This window comes from Sinocyclocheilus anshuiensis, unplaced genomic scaffold (genome assembly GCF_001515605.1).
Source record: "Sinocyclocheilus anshuiensis isolate Anshui unplaced genomic scaffold, SAMN03320099.WGS_v1.1 scaffold944, whole genome shotgun sequence".
NCBI classification, from domain to species: domain Eukaryota; kingdom Metazoa; phylum Chordata; class Actinopteri; order Cypriniformes; family Cyprinidae; genus Sinocyclocheilus; species Sinocyclocheilus anshuiensis.
Window position 1 is genome coordinate 339,030 of NW_015549559.1, and position 13,914 is coordinate 352,943.

Consider the following 13,914-nt stretch of genomic DNA (forward strand, 5'->3'; position numbering starts at 1 on the left):
TCACAATATTACTGCTTTTGCTGTATTTTGGATCAAATAAATGCAGGTTTGGTGAGAAAAGACTTCTTCAAAAAACATAAAAAAATATTACTGTTCAAAAACTTTTGATTGGCAGTGTATGTATGTATCACACTCATATCACATCTAGTTGTTTTGGATAAGAATAAAACGTCAGGTCCGACAATATCGTGCGGGGGACGAATTTACATTTTATTAAAAAGTGTTTATGTATTCTACACTCATGGCACGCACACACATTAGGATAGGTTAGATGTCTGCCTCCGTTGCGAGTCCCTATCAAGCACTTTACCGATTCAACTACTTTCCTCTCCTCCTCCTGCCTGGCTCTTTCGCCAGCATCACTCACCGCAGAGCAAGCCTGTTCTTGATAAATCTGCTGTGAAAACGTGGGAAAACCCGACGAGGAAGAAGTTGGAGTGAAGCGATCTTTATATAGGCGGAGCAAAATACTTCATCGCTCCGGCTATAGCGCATTGTGATTGGATGGTTTACACTGTCTATACAGGAGACAATCCAATTGGCCACTGGCTGCTAGCTGTCCCTGCGTGATGGTCCTTGGCAAAAAAAACCAAAACATTTTGTCGGCCCCTTAAGTGCGTCGGCCCACCGGGAAAATGCCCGGTATGCCGATTACCAATCCAGCCCTGGTGACGACCCCGGGCTGGACTCCGCTTCGTCCACGGTGAAAGCCGATCCGGCGATCCACAGCGCAAAGTTGATGCAATTTTAGCCATTAGAGTGTGCACGGATCCACACTTCAAAAATCGACCTGAAATAGTAGACCATATCCGGGGACTTTTGGCATACTCTTTTCAACATACTATGCTTTGGGACACACTTATTCTAATCTCACATACTATTTAGGATGGATAGTATGAACATTGAGACTCGGGGTAAATTCCTTTCAACTTCATTATCGATTTTTACTGGGATTCAAACATCCAACTGCACAGACTGTCAACACGCATGCACCAGGTAAATTATTTAATTCTTAAAATGCCTAAGAATTTTACTTTTCAAACTCTAACTGGCTTTCTGACAATCCTTTGTTTGAAACATTCACTTTTTTGCTCTGTTCAGCCTCCCCTTATTCACTAAGTAACAAGATCAATATTGTTACATTTTTAAAAAAAGAATTTTCACTTGGCTTCATGTATAAACATAACCAGCCACAAATACTAGTTCATGACTTTATATCACTTTCACCTTTTAATATTGTAAAAGGCTCACATACTGTCAATTTTGACTACTTTTGACCTTCATAAACATAACTGTTTTTACATAAATGAAAGAGACACACTGTAACTCCAAACTCAATTGTGCATTTCAGATACTGTCACATCCCACAACCTCATCATCTGCAGAGAGAAATTGCCATTCAATTACACCAAAATACACACACATAATGATGGCCTCAAAGGCATCACAGAGGACTGTGCAAATATTATACTGGAACTTGGTTTTTATTACATATTTTTTTTGTTTTACTTCTTTATGTATTTATTCATGTTCAGTGCCTATTGTCATTTATTAAAGTATTCAGTTTATAACTGCTGTTAGAGCACTGTCATTTTTGCCACACTTTCACATTTCAATAAAAAATAAAAGTACCTAATTGACACAACATGCTGTTGTTTTTTTTTTTTTTTACGTAAAACCCTAATAAAGGCTACAAGATAAGACCAGGCAAATAGATAATATGTAATATTAATAATACTAATATTAATAATATAAATACACAAATATACTAATATTAATTAAAATAATATGTTATAAAGGTTATTTATAACACCATAAAGGTCCTATATATAACACTTTCAAAGCATGCTTCTTTATAAGACCTTAGTGTATAAAATGGATTCTATTTTGCAACAAAAAGGTTTCTGCTGTTGTTACAAGCCAAATAATACTAATTTGGCACTGTTTATAACCAGTTGTTATTAAGAGTGTAGTATATATATCTGATTAGTCAAAGTTCTCATGTACTTTCAATTTTTTCATGATTTTGACATGGGCTGGACCGGGTTCAATGACTCAAGGAAAGGCAAGGTCTTCCCTCTGGTGGCGTAGTTGTGAAAATACATGATGAAATTAATAATACAGAATGAAATGAATTAAATTAGTTTCACAACACCACCCGAAAATGGCCCACTTTTAAAATATATCTATTCTTAAGATTGATGTTAAAAGATCTTCCATTTCAACTTTTGTTTATCTCCTCTGTTGCATCCTCTGCTATATTAAAACAATTTGGGCCTGTATCTTTCTCTGGACACTTTTATCCTTATAAGGTGGTCTCTCCTCACTGGTTAGCAGTTCATGACTTGGTACAAGACCTATTTGTTTCTTTCCAGTCAAAATAAAGGTGCTTCACGATGCCATAGAAGAACCTTTTTGTCTAAATGGTTCCATAAAGAACCTTTAACATCTGAAGAACCTTTCTGTTTCACAAAAGGTTTTTTTGTGGCGAAAGAAGGTTCTTCAGATTATAAAAAGGTAAGAAAGAGATGGTTCTTTAAAGAACCTTTGACTGAATGGTTCTTCGTGGAACCAAAAATGGTTCTTCTATGGCATCGCTTGAAGAACCTTTTGAAGCACCTTTATTTTTAAGAGTGCTGATTGTACTTGTGTAGCTTGGCCAAGGCTATTGCAAAATTTACCATAGGAGGCTTATGCCCTCTCCATTGCAAATGACACAAATTAAAGTCTGACACTCTTATTTCTCTGTGACCTTTAAGTATTAGTATGAGCTGTTGAGTCATTTGTTTGCTGTTTTGAGTCATTTGTTTTATGTCTCTGTATAGCAGCTTTTTTGTATTTACAGTCTGTCTGATACTGCAGTGCACCACATTCATAGTTTGTGGTCATCCATAAATTGCACCTGAATTTTTCTGTTACTAACTAGTAAATAATGGTAATCGTAGGATATTAACATTGGTAGTAGTATTACCAAATGAGTGTCCATTGAGGCGTGAGGGATTTGTTTTTATCTGTGAATCAAAACCTTAGTAAGTGTACCCTCTGGTGGTAGACTTAAGCCTTCGCATACTTTGATGTGTCCTCAGTGGGGTTTATTGAGCTTCAGCAGGCCTGCAGTTCGCCCCTGGATTTCCTCTAACTCCTCTTGACGACTCTCTTTTCCTCCAGTGGAGGGATTGAAGTCGACAGTATATTGATGTGGGCTCTTTAAAGGAGAAAGCTGGAGGACTTAGCATTGAAATCGAACAGGCTGAACGCTCTCAAAAAGGATTTCTGCTGGATATCTCACCTGCCAATTCTCCTTGTACTGAGAGGAGTTAATTTTTTATCGCTGAGTGTTTGCAGATGGAAAGAGAGAGCATAATGTTCATTTGACTGTGATGCGCGAGTGTTCATCTCATTTCATGCTCAGGACCGTAAACAGAAAGGAAACCATTTTTCACCTGTCTCGTTCTCTCTTCATTTCTTTCTGTCTGCCTGGCTGTGCCTCTCTCACCTCTTTCTCACTCCTCCTTTTATATGATGAAATCAACATTTGGCCTGTATCAGCGAATAGATGTGTCCTGCTCTCTTAGGGCTTTGAATGCCTCTGTGCTTATGAATGCACAACAACAACAGGCATAGGGGGACTGAGATGATAAACTTTGATTTGTATGCAAATTGTTTCTTTTGTTCTGCATTTGTTGGCTGCCAGAGATCTTTTACTTATAGCTTGCTCTCTACTTTTCTGTTTCTCTCTCGCTGATGCACGAGCACGCTTCCTCCACCAGAATGCAAATGCACAACTGATTCATCTGTTGGTTGATAAAACATTTAATCAACATCCCTGGCAGAGTTTAAAACTAAATAGGCTACATTCATAAGATGACTCTGTAGGAGTCGGAAAATCCTTTGACAAAGTGAAAACATCATATCTCACTCTGTCTGGCATTTCTCTCTAGTTAGTTCCTCAGGGCCAGTCTGTGTGTCTGTTCAAGGGCCATCTCGCTCTCTCTTCCTCTCACATTCTCTGTGTTGTCACTAGTGTAATGGGAATTCTACATGAGGCTGGTGACTGTCCTCGTCCTCTCTTTCTCTCACATCCAGCTGGCTCTTCCTTCTCCTCTTGAACTAACAGTGTGATTCTTGACTCCAGACGTCCTAGCTGGTTGAATCAGGCCAGTCAACAGGCCCAGCTGATTCTGAGGGGCTACTGCAGGGTGTTGGGGATTCATTTGGGTCATGTCAGAAGATCTGTCGACACATCAGTCCGTTTGGGACATGTTCTGACCGTGTTCATATGTGCCACTGAGCTGTGACCTGCCCCTGCTACATCGGACATTTGTGGTCCTGTTCCAATTTGGATGTAAAAGTGTACAAGTGCTCACAACAGAGTGAATTAATTTTTTCGATGAAGGGCAAGTGTACAAGTCTGACCTACAAAAAGTGAATTGCAGGGCAGTTCACTCACAAATCATGTCGATTTGGACATTTTGGAGAGGGTTTTGTGCACTAGCAAGTACTTTTTAAAGAGAGCATCTCATCATTCCTTGTTTCAACAAGCATTTTAGGTGAATAATGCCATTTTTATACAGCATAATGGTGCATGTACACATACAGTTTAATGTTGGACAGAGGCCTAAAGCAGTGGTTCTCAACCTTTTTGACTCCCCATTTTCCATGATAAGATTTGAAGATCCCATGTCATTTGTGGTTGAATATAATAATCGTTTATTTATTTATTTTTTCAATTTCTACCTGCTAAAATTGAACGGATAACTCACTTTCTATACCTGGTAAAATATTGAATAATTGGGAAAAATATATAAAATAAAATGTAAATATAAATATATAAAATATATGAAAAAGTATAAATGCAAAATGTCTAATGATGTCCATGGTATTTTAATTTAAGATTATTTTCCATCTTTTCCAGGTTTCAGTACAGCTTTCATGTGGCAATGTTTCTTTATATACATTTTAGAGCTAGCAAAGAACCACATCAGAGCTGCCTCAACTAACAAAGATGCCTTACGTTAAGACGATATGTTAAAAAATATAACATTTTTGGCGTATTTTGTTAAGTACCTTTGTCAAGCTAATTTCGTGAATGCCGTTACATTTACATGACATATTATAACGCAGTTTTAGAAATACTAGGATGAATTATTGATCATAAACCCATTATCTCTAGCATAATTTATTCATGAGCGCATTAACAAGCTTCAGAGTGATTGTTTCTCTATTGTTGTCACTATTTTACTCTCAAAAGCAAATTCTGAAAGGATTATTCCACGGGCTTTTGTTTGACTGGCGTTTTGTTGAAGAAAATGGCCCAGAACAGCATTTGTGGAATTATTTTGATTTACCGCTTCTTTTCCGCGTGCGTGTTTCTTTTTGAGCGCGAACTTGTAAACACTGATGGAATAACGCTTTCCATAATGACAGAGTGGGCGCGCGGAGGGTCTCCTGTGGCGTCTCTCCGTCTCAATAATAGGTCAACAGCTGTATTTAAAAAAATAATCACATTTCTTGGCAGTCGAAAAGGTTAGCTCGTAGCGCTTGGAGATGCAACTGGAGCTCTCTGATTGGCGGAAAATCTCGGCGGAGATGAGCGGAGCTGCCTTTGATGAGACGAGCATGTAAATGATTTGTGTCTTTATAGGACACGCGTATTCTCCACCGGCGTGAGCGCGTGGAAACAACTTCGACTGATTGCTTTGCGTTTGCAGTCAGTGCATTTGTTCGAAACACACAACGTGCACACATACACACTTATCCATCACTGAGCAATCAGACCGGAACTGACATTTAGACTAGTAGGCAACAGCAGCCATAAACAGTTTTTCAAACTCAGACATATTCAGAGGAGCATACGCTGTTGGTACAGATGGTGGTGTGGATGGGTTTACTATCCCCAAACATCCTATAGGCCTTAAGAAAAAAAAACTAATTTACCCTTTACAAATTTGCCTAATGTTTTCACAAGCTTCATACAAAATAGTACTCTCAGAGATATGAAGTTGTGTGTGAACACTGAGATGAAATATTAATGTGTACTTTGAATTGCTTTGTTACTTTAAAATATTCACACTATTTTGTTTTCCCCCACCATGCTGACAGAACAGGTTGACTTCTGTTCATATTCATCACATCACATAAAGAAAAGGGAAAAGTGAAAACTATTCATGTAAATTTGAATATTTAACCCAAATGTACAAATGTTTATTTAGATTTTTTTTCTGTTTTAATTTCCTCTTGAATCTATTGATTAAAAATAGTTCAGTAGTGGCAATTAAACAGATGGAGCTGAAAATCTATTTGAAACCGTTCTGTAGACTTTAGTCTCAGTTCATCCATTAATGGAGTTAACGCTAGATTTGACAATATTGATCATAAATATTTGACATATATTGTTTTTAATATCTGACGGTGTTGACTAATTGCCTTTATATTAATATTGAGATAAATGGAACACAATTCCTCAATACACAAACTTATATATTTTCATTTTAAGATTTTATAGTTTTGTATGCTGTCTTGTCCTACACTGTAAAAGAAAAATACTGGTAATTTTCTGCCAGTAATTTTATGGAAATCTCTGTTAACCCTAAAATACAATGCAGTGAAGTTCAAAATTCAAAATACAGATAAAACACCAGTAAAAAAAATAAATATAGAAAATTCCATTATATTAATATTATATTAATACAGTACATTGTACACTATTTTTTTATGGATTTTTTTTTTACAGTAGTACTCAAGAATCAATGAAAGATCATTTTAAATGGGAAGCAATGTCTAAGATTCTAGAGGCAGTATACCACGTTTTCCCATCCATTCTGTGTGTAACTGTAGGGATGGCTGTGTGCTCTAGTGCTCAGAAATCTTTCTCCCAGCATGTATTGGAGGTGTGTATCCTCTCAGCAGGGACTCTGTGGTTGTTCTTAGCTGTGACTACATTAATGCCTACCTGACATTAATACCCATCTGGTGTTAAAGTATTCACACATGAACTGTGTATGTTTATGTGTGATATTAGATTACTTTGCAGCACGTTTGTCTCCCACACAGATTAAAATGTCTTATTTCTGCTTAGTCCTGCCGTCCTTGATTGAGGGCTGTTGTAATATGTTCAGGTAAGCACAGTTAATCAGCTTTGGCTGTGTGCTTGCAGTAAGAGCTGAATTTAATTTGATATGATTTGTATCTGTCACGCAGATGGCCTTACACCAAAGAGCAGATTTTCATAAATGTGTACAAATTTGGATTTGACATTTAAGTACATTTTTTTTAATTTTCTTGTGTCTAAACAAGTAACTATTTACTTCTCTTGATAATTATGATAGGATTAAACACAAAATTGCATGTTCATACTGCCACTCAAGTACAGTTGCAATGTTTTCAGAATTACTTTGCTTAATGTAACTTGCTTATGAAGAAATATTTACATGACATTGCACACAACCTTTTTTTTTTAGCCTAAGCCTTGCTATACATTGCACAACGAGAGATACAGTAGTAACTGTTGATCACCTTGGTGAAATAAACAAATATATAGAACAACTGGGAAAAAATAAACAAACATATAAAATAAAAGGTTAGAAATATTTGGATTTAAGAGCTATGCAGAAATGCAGTCTATATTTAATTTTACATTGACTAAAACAAAAGACTTCACTGAAAAAGATTTCATTGAACACTGAACAGAACAAAATTCTACAGCATATATAATTCTACAATATTCTATTTGACATATTTGAATTCTAATAGTAGATCTATTTTGTGCAATGTATGTTTTCCTTCATCAAATCTGATCTGTAAACATGTTAGCCTCTGGTTGGCAAGTCAGAAGTCATTGAATTGAATGATAGTGTTGCCCCCTAGCGGCAATATAAAAGTACATATTTTAGTTTCTGTTTCTTGGTTATCACTTTATTAGGCAGATTTTTTAATGGGACCTGACTGAGTTCTTGTTGGATGTTGTTCCGTATCCAGCCCAAAGGCTGTATTTTAGGTACTTTTATGTTACGGAACTGAGTCCGTCATGCTAGTGGTTTTCGTGTGGACTGAAAACAGCAGTGTGGCGTCTGCATAAAACTAGCACCTCTGTTGTGATGTGTGCATGTGTTTAGGAGAGTTAGGATGTTGATTATACAGGCGCAGACGTCTTGCTTCCCCTCATTCCTGTTGCCTGTGATCTAAATGTCCTCCTCGTTTTTTGTGAGCACTACCTGGCACGCCATCTCTCTCCTTTCCTCTAGCTCTCGTGCTTTCTCTTGATTTCTCTCTGTCTCTCTCACTTACTCATAGCCCTCTCTACCCTCTTCTTCTCGCTTCAGGATATTGAGAAGGACCTTTGTCAGGAAGTAGAGGCCCATGGGGTATTGGGGTGGGGGGGTAGAGAGACACAAAGCAACACTAGTGGATCACATTTCAGAATGTAGGTAAAACAGATGCACTTTTAACTTTTCAGACCGCAGGTACCAAAGACTTTTGGGTGAAAGAGTGCTGATAGAGTGGCTTTGTAAGGAGTGTAATGAGAGGTCTAAAATAAAGTGTTGCCATGATTTTTTTGGTCTGTCTAGCATGTTAACTGAAGATATTGATTAAATGTTCATTGCAATAATTTAACACATTTATAGAATTCAATATTACTGATTCATACTGCTTCCTAGAGACTGAAGTCAGAAGTTAGTTGCAATGATTTTATTTTATTTATAGCCTAATTTTTTTAACCGAAATCATAATTTTGTGGAAAAAAGTGTTCATCTCTTTGTCCTTGCAACATCGTGTACAATACATGCAAAAATAGTTCGTATCTTTTGCAAATTTTCTGTCACATCCAGCATGCAATTTTTTGTAGGTTAAAAAACTGAATATTTTTATACTAGAAAACGTCTCTAGGTTACGTATGTAACCATGGTTCCCCGAGGGAACGAGACGCTGCGTCGAGATTCGCTTTGGGAACGCCCTTGCGTGACCGCGTTCTGAAGCATAGTACTTCACGCAGCGTCTCGTTCCCTCGGGGAACCATGGTTACATACGTAACCTAGAGACGTTCCCCTTCAGGAACTCGAGCTGCGTCGAGATTCGCTTTGGGAACGAGAATACCCACTGCGCCATACTACCAAGTCCCTGCCTGTGTGTGTATCTTATGAGCACATCACGAAGTGAGAACTTGGGAACCTGGGGTAGATGCCAGGTCTAGGTTGTAAAAGTGGACAAAAGTGTGCGGAGAGGACCAGCCCGCCGCAGCACAAATGTCCTGCAAGGCCACACCCAAGTTGAAAGCCTTGGAGGCCGCCATACTCCTGGTCGAGTGCGCTCTGACCCCCATAGGCGACAGGAGGCCAGAGGACTCGTAAGCTAGTGAGATGGCCTTGACCACCCACCTACTCATAGTCTGCTTGGTTGCCGGAGATCGTTTCTTTGGCGGACCAAAACAAACAAAAACTGCCGTTCGCTCGCCACAGACTTTTTCATTCTTTTATATATATATATATGAGTGCTTGTGCGGACAGACAGCAGTAAATAGACAGACACATACACAGAGCGCTACTGAAGAGCAGAAACTGGTTTGCGCTCTGCCGGATGCGCTTTTATGCTTTCTGGTGCTTACGTCACCCCGCTCGTGACGTCTCGCTGCTCAATTGGACTGATTTGACACGTGCTTCAGAACGCGGTCACGCAAGGGCGTTCCCAAAGCGAATCTCGACGCAGCTCGAGTTCCTGAAGGGGAATTTGATATTTAGTGTGTAAAGTGCTATACACCTACATTTGAACCGAACTGAAAATGGATTCTTTTCAGTTTTCACATCTTCAGTTTTCTTTTCAGTTTTATATACCTAAAAATGAATAATGATTCAGAAAAAAAGAACACGTTTAAGACAATACCAAGTAATATTCCAGATAATATTTTAATAAATTGCTTTAGTGCAGAGATAATATAAAAGGTAATTATTTAATTTAAGGGACAACATGGTGTCATTATAATATTGCACACAATTTTCCGCACACAATATAAATGGGTTGTTGTTCATAACAATATGTAGCTGCCTTTATATTTTAGGAAAGGGTTCCCTCGTTATGGGATCATCTTATTTTGGGGTCATTGCCATCAAAAGTTTGAAAACGCTTGCCTTAAGCAATTTTGTGTTTTTTACTAATACTATATTTGCTCTATTGAAAAAGTACTTCAATAAATCTCAGTTCTCAGTGAGTCTCCTCTGATAAGACACTGTAAGCAATGGCAGTAGATCAGTGTCACCGCAGCATCTTAGATTTAGATCAGTAAAGTAAAAGGAGATCAGTACTGCAACTGTAATTTTCCTTTGAAAAAGGCCCGTTATGAGCATTAAAGGTGTGTGTGTTTCTGTGCTGAATAAATACATGTTGTGTTCCGAGCTGTCAGATGTTTGTGTGGCAGCTGCACAAGGATCTGACAGCCTATGAATCAAAATCAGCCCTGCACCAGCAGCCATTAATATGCAAACCGAGAAGACGGCTTAAGTTTAATTTATATAATATTCCCCAAAGAATCATTATTATTCTAGGATCTTGCCAGCAACATTTGGCCTATAAAGAAATTAACTTTGTCTCCTTGTTAAGTACACCAATGCATCAAGCTGTAATCTCTGCAAGAGATGAATCATATTTCATATTATACAAGACGTATGTATTCATATTTCAAATTTTTCTAATTTTTTCTGTCTGACCATCTGTATGTATTAAGTCTCAGTAAGATTAATCTCTTGATCCTATTGGAGTAGGAGGCAGGTGTTTTTCCTAATACATCTATGAGTAAATAAGACCTAGTATCAGGACATAATCCCCTGCATTATTTTTTATATCTCACGCCAATGTCACAATTTCTATTGTGTGTGTGTGTATTTGAACAGTGGGGGTAGCATATGCCCAGGCATTTCCTGAGAGCAGCATTGTGAATATCAGTGGTGTATGAAATTGCTTGCAATGTCACCGGATCATAGTGCTAAATCATTTAAAAGCTCCTTCCCCTTGAAAGGGGATCCGTCTTGACAGGAAAGTGTACATACATGTACGTGTGCATGTGTGAGAAATGAGGGAACTGGAAGTGTTTAAAGAAAGAAAGCAAGGGTCAATGCAATTGTGACCTCTGTCCTTTGCTGCATAACCAGGTCCTTTGTGATTAGCAAATCAGCTTCTCATTCATAACATAAAGTGGTCAAGCAACAGCATAAGTCTGGTGTCAGTCAAATCTGTTCAAGTCTGGTCTCTTGTTAGGTGTCATGTGCGTATACTAATATTCACATTGCAGTTCGCAGCTCTCAAAGATATACACGTCTTTTAGAAAGCACTTTAGGCATACTGATTAGGCTGGCCATTTGCAATATGAAAATGAATTCCTGAGCCCTCCAATTCCTTTCATCTGGGACTGATCTTAGGTCAGGCCCCACAAGGGGGCCTCTGGCTTGCTTAGTTGGGGACACTTCATTTCCAGCGATATCGTTGACTTGATTGCAAATGATTGCAAAGATACTATTTAAACTGAACTGAGCTGGATGTTGACATCACTGAATTCAATGATGAACTGTCTTTAACTGAAAAATTTGTGTTTACTATTGTCATTTTGCATTATTGACACACTGTTTTCCTAATTAATGCTGTTTAGTTGCTTTGACACAATCTGTATTGTTAAAAGCGCTATATAAATAAAGGTGACTTGACTTGACAAGGCTCATGCACGCTGCGTAATTCATCCTCTGCATCATCTCAATAATGATAAATTTGTAGCCTTATGAGTAGAGATGTATCAGCTGATGGAGCTTTGGATGTTATTTAGGAAGGGTTTTGGATCACTTTTGCCCTCTAATCCTACGGATAATTAAGGGGGGCTGTCACCACAGGATTGAATTGTAATTGTTAAGAGCAATTTACGGTATGTACTGTAAGAATTATATGATTATGTGGTGCAATTGTTTTATACTGTGTATATATATATATATATATATATATATATATATATACCAGACTGGAATAATTATCTTTTTTATGTTTTTGAAAAAAAGTCTTATGCCCACCAAAGCTGCATTTATTTGATTTAAATGCAGTAAAAACAGTAATATTCTGAAATATTAGTTCATTTAAATTAATTTAATTTTAATTTAAAATAACGGTTTTCTATTTTAATACATTTTAAAATGTAATGTATTACTGTGATGTTAAAGCTAAAGATTTTTTCAGCAGTCTTTACTCCAGTCTTCAGTGTTACATAGTCTTTCAGAAATCATTCTAATATGCAAAAATCTTAATTATTCCAAACTTTGTATATAATAAATAAATAATAAAATGTATTGTATATAATAGTTTTAAGTGTTCACATTTTTTTATAATTGAAGGCTATTTTATTAATTTTTTTACCCTGCAAAATTATATTATTCATGCCAAAATTGATCTTTGTACCTTTAATAGTTTTAAAATTTTGCTGGAATGTTACTAGTATCCATTAAGGTTATTGAACCCCATTAGGAACAGTCTGTGTTGAACAGTGTCTTAGTTTATGTGCGTGTTCAAGTTAAGATCTGGCCTGTCAGGCTAATTGATGACTACTGGGTGCATTTCGGAAGCCGAGGGCACGGAAACTCCTCGGGAAATTCCCTGTTGCGTGTCTCTTGGGCCTCTCATTGAACACTGAAAGACTGGCAGGGACACTTCAACCCTACATGAAGTGACTGGGTTACACCCACCCTCCTTCCTTCCTCCCAGCATGCATATGGCCTCCTTATGAGCAACAAGGTTAACAGTTGTGTCTTGGGAGTGGCAGTGCCTGCCGTCTGTCTGTCTTGATTCACACATGAATCCTATTTTTGTGTCTTTGTTTCTCTCTCTCACCTCTATCACTTTACTCAGTCAATCAGACTGACAGACTTTTGCCCAGATCGTGACTCCCGGCTGGCATTCATTAAGGCTTGTAATTGATTGCACATGGCGGCTGAATATGTGATATGTTTATGTTCCCTCACGCGAAAGGTGCGGAGGGGAATTGCCTGGTCATAGCATTGTTAGCCGTCTCCTGGGGGGACAGATTTCCTGTGCTTGCTTTGCACGCGTGGCATGCTGTTGGCCAAGTGACGGGCCAGTGGTGAAGGAAACACCACATGCCAGAAAATAAAATCAAAGCTGACAGTTATAACATGGAAAAAATGGGTACCATCTCCATGTACACGAGAAAAATAAAAAAACGGTCACTTGCTATCTTTCCATACTTTTTTCATACCTATAAAATTAGTTTAAGCAAAATCAGAAAAGGTGAAAAACAAAAAAAAAAAACACTGGCTTTTCAGAGAGAAAGTGAGGCTGACAGATCAGGTAACTCCTCATACTGGACATGTGTATGCAATTACGCCGTGATGTACACAAACTCTTTGTTGTCTGTGAGATGACGGATGGCTGTAAGTAATCGCCACATCTGAAATTTGATCTCCAGAGTTCTTTTGAAACCACATCTGATCTGTATGTCAAAGGACTATCAAAAGATATCAACACTTTTACAGATGTTTTTGGTGAAATCAGATTAGGTATGAATGTGATGGCATGGTAGAAAACTATTATCTTTAATAATAAACCAAGACTTTTGAAAATAGCAAAAAGATATTTATAAAACAACAAGAAATTGTGTTTTACATGTTTGTAATTTAAATACTTTGGTCTAAGTATTTTTTTTTTATAGAGCCTTGCATTTGGAAAGATGTATTAATCATGGCCATAAGTTAATAAGTTGTAGAGGCAAATATATATATATTTAGTGCTGTCAAACGATTAATCACGATTAATCGCATACAAAAATAAAAGTTTTTGTTTGCATAATATATGTGTGTTCTGTGTATATTTATTATGTACATATAAATACACACACATACAGTATATATTTTGAAAATATTTACATGTATTTAC